Below are 11,452 nucleotides of genomic sequence, written 5' to 3'. Positions count from 1 at the left end.
TCCCTTCAGAGCCAGTATGGGGCCAGGGGTCTCCACCCAACCTCTCTCAGAGGCACACTTGGGAATGGCTTAGTGCTAGGGCCCCAGGCCTGGCCCCTGAGGGAGCTCCCTGGGCTGTCACTGACATGCAGGTGCATGGCCCTTCTGCAGAAATGCTGATGGTGCACGTTTGGGACAGGCGTCAGGGGTCCTGGGCTGAATGGGAGGTCCCGGTGACTCTGAAGTGTGGTGGGCTCGGGGATTGTCTTATCACCTGCCAGCTGAGGTTGTGGCAAGGGCATCCCTCTCCCCTGGCCACAGTGTTCGTGTCTGTGATAGTACACTTGGTGATGGCAGAGCTCCATCGTGCCCCTAACACCTGTGTGAGCCCCAGGTGGACCAGTGGCTGCCCCTGCTGCTGCTGCTGCCCTAGGTGCCCACAGTGGCACCCAGCAATCAGGTCTGCAGAGAAGAGCCGGGGCCCAGGCCTGGTGTGGTGCCCGCCTTCCTCTCCTGTGACCTCTGCTCAGGGGGAGTCCTGGGGAGTTCCAGCAGGAGGACACCTTTGTGTCTCCTTCCCTGAGGACCTTGGGCAGGGCAGAGAACCCAGCACCCGGGAGCAGAGCAGACCTGGGTGGAAGGTGGCCATCGGGGCAGTGAGGACTGAGGACCCTGGTGGGGGCTCTGTACCTGAGACCTCCTGCCCCCCCCACACAGCCTGCCTGCTGGGGCTGTGCTGGTGATGGAGGGAGGTCTGCTCTGGGTCCTGACCCCAGGAGACTAGGACTGTCCACAGGTGGCACCTGGGACAGGCTCATGGTCACCCGGGTTCTGCTGACCCACCTTCCTGTCTCCTCTATCAGTGTGCTGAGCTGAGTTTTGAAGACTCTGTGGGACCCAGGAAACACCCTCCTGTGAGCCCCATATTTCTAAAAGTGTGTGGAGGAGAGAAGCTACTCCAGCCCCCCATAAAACTTCCAGGTGGGACCTCCCATCCCCGACCCCAGCTCTGTCGGCTCTCTGAACCTCCCTGCCCTCAGTACCAAGGGCTCCAAGCACCTTTCTCCACCTTCGTGTGGGTGAGGGGCTGATCTCTCGGCGTTGACTGAAAGAAGTCTGACACACAAGTATAAAGAGGAAAAGAAAAAAGGTCACATGCTAAACTATTGGTTCTCAGCTGGGTTCCACCGACAGAACTCAGTCTCTGAAGACGGATGGAAAATGACGTCCTCATTTTCACCGACCCTTGGTGGAAACGTAGCAATGTAGAACTACCTTTCATTATAAATGAAGAATCCACTGAGGGACGTGAGCCCACCTGTGACTGTGTTACCAACCGAGATCACAGGTATTTCCACATTGCTCTGCTACCGCTGCAGAGGTCTGGAAGATTGTTTAGACTTAAGCTGAAGATGCTTGATGCTCAAGATGGCAACTTTTAGACTGCCACTGAATCTTGCCACTTGGTGGGTTAATAACAAAGAACATATATTACTTCATTGCAACTATATTTTGACATGATTGGTCCCCTGTAGAATATTTTTGCAACTATATTTTAATATCATTGGTTCCCTTTGAAATCTTATGTATTTCACTTTTCATTAAAAAAAAAAAATGTCCACAGGTTTCACAGACAGTAAGCCTGTAGCCAGAAAATAGGTGAAAGACCCCTGTTGCCCAGGACTCGTCAGCGTGGATGAAGTTCATCCTTTTTTTGGAAAAGTGAACAAGTTTCAATAATGTGGGAAGGTAATTTTGAGTATTTGTCAGAGTTTCCAGGAGATTTACTTGCTCAACCAACTTTATTCAGCCATGATGTATCTGTATGCAGCAAATTGCACCCTTTCAGTAGAGTTTCACTAAGTGTATCACACTGTGTAGCCAACAGTACAATTAAAATACACAAAGATTGCTGGGGATATAGCTCAGTTGGTAGAGTGCTTGCCTTGCATGCACAAGGGTTCGATCCCCAGCACCAAAAAAAAAAAAAAAAAAAAAAAAAAAAAAACCCATAACAAAAAAAAAAAAAAACACACACACAATATTTCTTCTATAGCCCCTATTTTGTTTCATGCTTTTTACATAAATCTCTACTACCCTGAGCCCAAATAACCACTGATCACTTTATTTCATTATAGGTTGGTATAGTCTTTTTTTTTTTTTTTTTTTAAAAAAAAACAATTTCATTTAAATGGAGTAAAAGAAAACATACAGCAGTGGTTGTTTCATGTGTTGGTGGGTGTCTGGGTTGTTTCCAGCCTTTGGTTATTATAAAGTCACTGTGAACATTCAGCTGCAGGTCTTTTGTAGACACATTCTCATTTCTCCTGGGAGAAAACACAGGGGTAGAATCGTTGGACCATGTGGTGAGTACATGTTCACCTTTATAAGAAACTGCTGAACTGTTTTCCAAACTAGTTGTATCATTTCACGTTCCCACCTGCAGTGATGGGAGTGTCCGTTGGTCCACGTGCTGCACCACACAGCACTGCCCGTCTTTCATCTTAGCTTCTCCAATACTGTGTAGTGGTCTGTCGGTATGTTTTGCTTTTCCCTGTCCTAATGTTCACAGTGCTGAGACAATCTTGTGTGCTTGTTGGCAATTTGTGTCTTCTTTTGGAAGTATCTAAATCTTTTACCCATTTTTATTGGGCATTTGTCTTACATGTTATGGATACAGTTCTTTTTGCCAGACATAGGATTTGCAAATATTTTCTCCATTCTGTAGCTTGCTTTTCATTTTCTTAATGGTGCCTTAGGAGCAGAAGTTTTTGATTGCAATGAAATCTGATCCATTGATTTTTAAATGTTATGGTCATGGTTTTTGCATTCTGTCAAATACAGGTTTTTGCATGCCCCCCAAATTGAAAAAAATTTTCTCCTGTGTTTTCTTCTGGGATTTTTATATTTCTAGTCTTTCCATTTGGGCCTATGAAACACTTCAAGGGAAGCTCAGTGCAAGGGATGGGAGTGGATCTGTTTTGTTGTTGTTGTTGTTGTTTTTACTTATTTTTACTTATCTTTGTCTGCAGATATCCAGACTCCAGCCCTATAAGACGAGACTGTCCCACACTCCCTCCTGAATTGTCTCAACACCTTTGTGGAATCAATGTGTGCGTCAGTCTATTTCTGGATTCCATTCTTTTATATTGATTCCATGTCTAAATTTACACTATGGCTTTATTTTTAAAGATGAATAACTGTGGCTGAGAGAGTGAAGATCTTTGTATAAGGCCAAACCAAATAAGTTAGCAGCCAGGCTGCAATGTGGTTCTTGCAAAGGCATCTTAAGCCTTTTGGAATTCAGCAAGGAGAGAAACACAGTGAAGACTATGTCCCTGACCCCCAGTGGGTTCAAAGGGCACTGACCCTGCCAGCTCACGCCTTTCCATCTTCACTCAGCTCTTATCACACGCTGTGCCTGGGCTTTGGAGTTGAAGATGCAGCAGCCCAACTTGCATGGATTTCTTTCTCCTTCTTCACAGTTTCAAGATTCACTCTTATCCTGCAGCTTCCAGATCTTGGTAACCTCAGAATATGATTTATTTTTCTTTCTTTAAGTCAAGGACTTTCACTTTCATTGTGCACTTTATACCCGTTCTTTGGCCTATCTAGATTGCCAGCTTTGCTACTCTTATGTTCTGAGGACACTGTCGTACTGTGACAGTCATCTGCTAACGGAGGAGTGGTCAAGTGCCTGGGCAGGTTGGGCAGCACAGGGCGGCTGTGTACAAAGGGATGCTTCACATCCCAGTTGAGATGAGCAAGATGGTGTGAGATTTTCTCACTCGACTCTCAGAAGAGTGTACAGTCTAAAATGTACAAATAATCTGTCTCTGGAATTTTCCATTTAATGTTTTTGAACATGATTGACTGGTGGTAATGAACTGGGTAGCAAAACTGAGAATCAGGAGGAACTGCTGTAATAAATGTAGACTCTGAGGCGGGGGACTCTGCCCCAGCTTGCCTGGAGGGTCCCTGCAGAAGGGAGAGGCCAGCAGGAGGCAGAGAGATGGAACTGGTTCTTCAGGCAGGAGCCGTGACACCTGCACAAGCTCCTCCATCCCTACAGGTTCCTTGGCTGGCTGTAAGGTGTGGGTAAGGATAGTGCCACTGTCACAGGTGCATGAACAGGGCGGGGATTGGTGGAGATGATGCGGTATAGCCTCTGGGACACCATAGGTGCTCAGGGGTCTATAGCTGTCCCTGCCTTCACTCAGCAGAGGGGACTGCACCCCTGGAGTTGGACCCAGAGCTGAGCTTTGGGGTGAGGGGTGAGGGTGGCCCCTGTGACCAGGGCATCCCATTCCTAGGCACAGCTGCTCTCCTGCTTCTTCATACCAGGACTGGGTGCAGTAGTCCTGAGTGGGTCCCAGGATGGCCCAGGCCCATTAGGAGGAGAAATCAGTGCCAACTGCACTGCTGGGTACAGCCAGAAAGTGGCAAATCTGATATCTGCACCAGAAAACAGTAGTGATTTTTGAAAGAGAGAACAAAACGACTTAGATTTCCTAAGATTCCAGGAGAGCTGTGTCTTAACCACTGCTCCTGGGAAGGCTTGTATTTCTCTATACCTCAGTTCCTCCAGCTGGGAAGGGGAGCCTTTGCCGAGTCATCTCGGAGGCACCTGATGGCTTTGGGGGAAGTGGGATGTGGCATCAGTGACACCAGCACTGAAGTCTCAATGCCTCTCACCAGCTGCGTGATCCTCACAAGCCATTTTACCCGTCAGAGCCCAGTCCCTCCCGCTGGCTATGGAAGGAGGAAGCCCTGCCTCTGGAGCTCTGCAGGAGAATCTGTGGGTGAGGCCCCTAGCACAGCACAGCGCAGGCTCACCAGGTTTCATCTCGTTCTCTCTCTCACCTGTGATGGCTTCCTCCACTTCATGACACAGCAAGAAGTCTTTTGCCAGTTGCAGACTCCTTGACCTTGGCCTTTCCAGCTTCTAGAATTGTGACAAATAAATTCTGTTCTTTATAAATCACCCAGTCTCAAGTATTGCATCATAGCAACACAAAATGAACTAAGACACGTGGTATTTGGGAGGGGCGGGGAATAAGCCTCTGTCTAAGCAACTGTGTCTATAAATTAAGAGATGGTTTCAACGAATGAATACCCACCACTCAGAAGGCTGGGTAAGGCCGGAGCACCTGGGCAGTGGATGTAGGAAAGAAGAGAATGTACAATATTGGAAGGCAGGAGGGAAAGAAGTATAAGCTTGGGTGAAATCATGGAAAACCCACTTTTCTGATAATTAATTTAGACATAAAAATGTGTTTACAACAGGTCAGTAAAACACGGATGAGATTTTATAAAGGGAGCCTTTATTGGACAGAATCACAATATATATATATATATATGCATATATTTTAATATATTTCCCCCTGTATTGACCATCAATTCTATCATAAAAATATATTACAACATTTGATATGTGTTCACGAGACACAAGCCATTGTAAACAGACCAGGCAGCATTGGCCTTGGATTCAAAAACCTTGAGTCCCATTTCAACAGAAAACAGCCATTGGCAGGTGTAGTACATGACAGGTTGTATTGCCACGGTAGGAAGGCTTCTGGTATTTAAAAAAAAATAAGCAAAGCTGTAGTTCTGATTCATAAATTAGAAGAAAGTGAATTAAAGCTACAATGTCAAGAAACATGAGAAGACGCTAATCTTTTGCTTCATTTGTTTTAATCCTTGTTGTGCAGATGTTTGTGACATGAACATGTGCACACTCATGGGCACACTGTGATGGGTGCACACATTTATGGGTGTCTTTGCTCCAGCACAAATACACAGATGCACCACTCATTTTCCTATGGATCTGATGTTAAGGAACTGAGACCCTGTATAGAAGGCATCATCTGCAGATCCCTCTGTCCCCAGGAATGAAATATCTTCTAGTTTTCCTAAATCCTGATTTCCAAAAGTGATCCTCAAGTGTGCAAATATAAAGGGCCTTTCTGTGTGGATTACTAAACTAGCTGGCACGTACCGTACGGTTCCTTAGTGTGGGCTCCCTTTTGTCATCCACTGCCACTGTCTCCGTGTCCCAAGCTCCAGATGACATGAGTCCCCCTGCCTCAATTTGCACAGACACCAAAAGATACTGAAGTACATGAAAACTCAAGGAATGCAAAGAATTGGACTTTGGTGTTCTGGTGATGTGGAGCCCCACGAGTTCTAAGGGTGACATTCACTCGACTGTCCCCTCCCTAGTGGGAAGTGACAGTTCTTCCATGGGACACAGGGCTGGGCAAAGCTGCTGTTCTTGGCCCAGGCGGGAGGATTTGCAGGCTGGCTGGTCTGCTGTCATCCTCCGCCCTAGACACGGTGGCACAGGGAGAGACTTACGGCTTCAGGCGCTTCCTCACCAAAATGAGAAAGGCACACCCAAATGGCCAGGCTTCAAAAACCTTCCAGGTGCGCCCAAGAAAAATGACACAGGCCTGTCCCAATGTTTAGCAAAACCACCAATGGGGTCACGAGGGGAAGGCAAGGCACCTTTTTTTGGTGTGTGTTGGAATTCCACAGCTGTGACCTGTAACAGCGGGCTTCCCCTGGGAGACGCTGGTGGGGCTGGCGGGACACCAGACCTCACAAATGCCCCTGTGCTCCAAGAGGGGGTGCAGCTACACATTTGTTGTAAAACAGGACTGTTGAGGTTTGGAACGCTTTCAGTTTGTGAGGAAACTTGGCATTCAAAGTCTTTCCAAGCAGGGGGTTTGGTTACTATTAATAATTCAAGCAAGGATTTGGTCTGCGCTAGTGAGTGAGGGAAGGCACGGCAGGGGGGCCTTGGGGGACTGGGTGTTGGGTGTTTGAGCCAGACCTGAGCAGTCTCCATGATCTGGTCCTTGGGAGCCGGAGCATGCTATCACCCTGTTAATTGAGGGTCCCTTGCGATGGTATCTGATTCCCCCCCACCCACCACTCCCTTTTCATGCTATGGGGCATGATTGAGGCCTGGGTCCTGACAGTGGGACTCTGAACCATGACTCAAAGCAGACTTCCTATCTCCAGATGCAGATTTGGGGCTCTTTGACGCCATCATGGGCCTTGGGTTCTATTAAACACGCACAGTAACTTCTGTGCCAGGGAAGAAGTTTGATGCTGACTGCCCTGTCCCTGAGCATGCGTGTGTTATAAGAACACACACACGCCAAACGTCCAGACCATCTAAAAAGCCCTCAACTACGGTGCACATGGTAAGAAAGCATGGCTCAAGTGGACCAGATTCACATCTGACCTTTAAATGCTGGGCACACACCAGCAGGATGCCCTGCACCCCCGAGGCACATGCCCCAGGAGATGGAGGCTGGTGCGCTGCTGAGCGGCCCCAGGACAACTGGGCAGCATGGTGGCCTCTGCTGTGTGAGCGCTTCCACAGTCCCTGAGGGTCGGTGGCAGTGACCTTTCAGACCCAGCATGACATTAAACGTGTGGCACTCCCCTCCCGAAGAGCCACCACATTTGTGCCCACTCTGGATGCAGGGAGAGCACTGCCCTGGACAAATGACTGGTGTAAGAGTGAATTGTGCTCTTAAGAAAGACCGTGCCCCTCCAATGAGCCCTTGGCCCTGCCCGCCCCTCTCCCTCCCTGCATCCTCCTCTGTCTCCTTTACTCACTCACCTTCTCTTTCTTCGTTCTCTGGCCCAAACCTCGCTGTCTCTGTGAAGCCTTCCAAAGCCCTCCTTCCTGCCAGCCCAGTCCTCCAGCCCTCTCTGCACCCCACCACTGGGCGCACACCCCAGGGATTGATGCAGCACAGGGCCTGGCACACAGAGCCCAGGAGTGACAGTTCACACTTCCACAGCTCAGGGATGGAGCTGGCAGGTGCCACTGGTCATTCTGTCCCCCCTCCAGGACTCTGCTGTCTGGACCCCTGGAAGATCATGGCCTCTGCCCAGTGGTACCGGGTCCCTACCCAGTGAAGCCACCACAGATCCTCCTCATTTCCTTCCCTCTTGCAGATTCCCTGGGAAGCTGGAGAATCCCTTTCCTTGGAATCTGACTCCTCCTCACTTGGGAACTCACCCCCCCCACCCCCCACCCCCCCACCCCCCCCACCCCGGCTCCTGCCCCTCCTCCCTGTGTTTGGGGATGGAGGCACTAGAAGGCTTTCAACCTGGTGGCTGCCTCTGACAACAAGAGGCAGGAGGAAGCCTGCAAGCCCTGCCCACTTCCTGGGGCTGGAGCCGGGCTGCTCTGATCCCTGACCTACATCCCCAGGTCTTTAATTTTTTTTTTTTAATTTTTGACAAAGAATCTCACTATGTTGCCCGGGCTGACCTGGAACTTGCAATCCTCCTGTCTCAGCCCCCCCAAGCAGCCTGGATTCCAGATGTGGACCACCATGTCTGGCCCCTGCCACTTTCCTTTGACCAGGCCTGAGCAGTCACTGTGATACCGTCCTTTGGTGGGGGAACTTTCAAAGCACATTTATCTCACACAATATCTAAAATGTCAGCCAGACAGATTCCCTGCAGGGACAGGGGCTTCTGGGCCATGCATTCTGAGTATGTAGGGGGCTGCTATGCTCTTCCTCGGGATTCCTGAGACACACACAGAGGAGAGAGGGCCCACAGGGAGTGGGGTGAGGGGTATGGCTGACGGTGGAGATAGCCACAGAGCCTAGGCTGGGCAAGGTGGGAGACCTTCCCCAACGTCACCTGCCTGCCATTCTGGGGGCTTTCCTGCTTTGCATACCCTCTAAAACCTCTCTGCCCCCAAGACCCACACATCTTCCTGGATCCATACAACTGAGATGACAGAGATCAGTGGAAACACTGCCCCAAGCCCTCAGCACGGGGCCTGGTGTCCAGCTCCCCTAGGTATGCACCAGCTGTTGGGGACAATGCCTTGTACTACCTGTTCCTGGGGGGCCTGGCAGAGGTGGCCATACTGGAGGAAGCTATGAACCACAAGGGCACCACACCCAAGGACTGGTATCCAGAACCATCTCTCCCTGGCCCTGGCTCAGAGGGCTCAACTTCCAGGTACGAGGCTGGGTGGGATGGCTGGGGGGAGCTCTGGTCAGGGACCCAAGCGTCAGATGTCACCACCTTCCACAGCCAGGCTATCCCGAGGGACCCTATGAGGGCCCAGGTCCCTCTTCCCTGACAAGGCCCCCAACTCTACCACCTTCTGCCAACACCCAAGTCCATCTGCTGCTCACCACCTGAGACCCTGGGGAGGGGCAGCACCGCTCGAAAATGCCCCGGGAGGCCAGGGTGGGCCGCCCCGCGTGATCTGGCGTCTTCCAAAAGGAGGTCTCGGCCTTTCGTGGAGAGATCCATTCTGTCCTTCTGAAAACAAAATATCCAGCCCTTGAATAAAGTCAGAGATGGGACTACTGGAGAACTGGGAAAACACAAGATAGTGGAGACTTACCAGAAACATCCAGTCCTCTGCACAGTTACCAGACACCTATGATCATCTTTCCTGAGGGAGTAAGTTTGAGGATCACCCACGTCAGTTACCTGGGCACTGATGGTTAGAAATGCAGAATCCCAAGCCCCATCTGTCCTCTTAAATTGCTCTTGAAGGCGGGGACATCACAATCTGCATTTTTCAATTACCTCCCTTGGTGACACTAGGGGATAGAAAATTTTGAGCCAATGACTCTGTTCAGATCTGCCAGGCTTTTGGAAAGGGAGTGGGAGCCCCAAACACACCCAGCCCTCTTCCTTGTGGTGTGCATAGGCCAAAGAACGTAAGCTGATCCAGGGAATTTCTGGCACCAAATAAAATGTCCTCATTAAAATCAAGCAAATTGTTTTATCCTGCCTTCGGGTTAAATCCTGACAATTGCTGCCCCTGGGTTCCTCTGAGGGTCTTGTCGCAGCCAGACAAAGGCGTCTCCCTGCACCCAAGCATATACCCAGGTGGAAACCAGGACACGAGCGTGGCCCCATTCTTTCCATCTTCTCCCAGGAAGAAAGGCACATGAAAAAGAACCAGCTTCACAAACACGAGGAGAGAGCTTTACTGCTCAGGGAGACAGGAGCCTGAGCAGAGTCCCGGGATAATCACAGGGAGAAAGAAATGATGCCAGGCGTCCGCCTCCTCCCTGCCCGCCTTCTAAGTGAACCAGGGTGGGCAGCCACCGCGAGACATCTGGGAGGGAGCTGGCCACAGGGCACGTGACCCAAATGCCATGGCACCCATCGAGTGCACTGTGCCCTGGGGATCCCCAGGGCCCTGAAATCCCCTCCTTCAGGAAGAAACCCAAGAAAATCTTGGAATCAGGGCAGAGAGAGCCCAAAAGCAAATTCTGAGGTGCAGGACCAGGGAAGGAGCCTGTGTGGACGGCAGAGTCAGACAGCCTGTCCTTCGCGGGAGTTATGGCCAAGCTTCTTAAAATGTCCTCACCCTGTCCTGCTGCTCCCCGAGGGGGGCGCCTTGCATGTCAAGCCCTGCACTGGCTAGAGTCCAGCAAACACAGGCCCCTGGACTCGGTGCCTGAAATCCTGGTGGTCCTACATGTTATACCTGAGAAAACCATGGGACATCAGATCAATTCAAATTCCCAAATGAGGTAGTAATTCAGTCTGGAATAATGAAGTGGGGCAGGGGGTATAGATGACTATTTATCCAAAGGTGATCATAGGAGAATTGATGACGTTGATCGCTGATGCAGCAGTTTTGTCGGGCTTCCCCATGGGTTTTAACACCTGTGTCTAAAGGATAGTGACCCCCCACCTTTGACGTACCTGGAGTTTTTGATGCCACTACAACTGGTTTTTATCAGCTTTTAACCAGTTTTAGAGATACAACGGCAATTATGAAAAGTCTCTTTCAAGACATGTGGTGTTGTGGGTGACAGATCTTGCTTCTTAGCTAAAGAGGAAGAGAGACCTAGCTACCACCAGAAGTACAGCTCATGCCTGTGCAGAGCAAGCAGAGAGGATCTGCCGCAGCATCTCCCCAAACCGATGACTGATGAAAACAGAGTCTGACCGCCCGCGGACTGCATCCCGGGCTCGCCCTCTCCTCCCGTGCAGCTTTGGAGTAGTCATGAGAAAAGGGGGATCCTCCCGTCAGGTTCAGCTGTTGTCTGGGCCCCTGCCTGACTGCAACCTCAACAGCACTTCTGGCATTGGGACAATGGAGAGTGGACAGCTGCTTTTCACTAGGAAAGCTCGGAAGGGTGTGTCTGTTGCGATTTGAACTTGAGTGGCCAAATGGGCTCTGAACAGAGTGATTTCATTTCAGCAACACACCGTCCCGTGCGGCAGTGGTGTGCTGGTAGATGCTTAACAGCTGGCTCCTGGGGAGAGGGGCCTGACTTGCAGCTGATTTTCATGGTATAGAAACTTCCACCATGGCTGATCGAAACTACCAACATGACAACCCGACTCACAGAAGGGGGAGTTGTGCCCCAGTGACTCCCCCAGACAGGCGTGATGGGCCTCTGCCAGCACTGGGAAGGCTCAAAGCCTCCTTAGATGCTTCATCTGTCTCCAT

Source organism: Callospermophilus lateralis, chromosome 15 (assembly GCF_048772815.1).
Source record: "Callospermophilus lateralis isolate mCalLat2 chromosome 15, mCalLat2.hap1, whole genome shotgun sequence".
Lineage (NCBI taxonomy): Eukaryota > Metazoa > Chordata > Mammalia > Rodentia > Sciuridae > Callospermophilus > Callospermophilus lateralis.
This window is presented reverse-complemented; position numbering follows the sequence as displayed.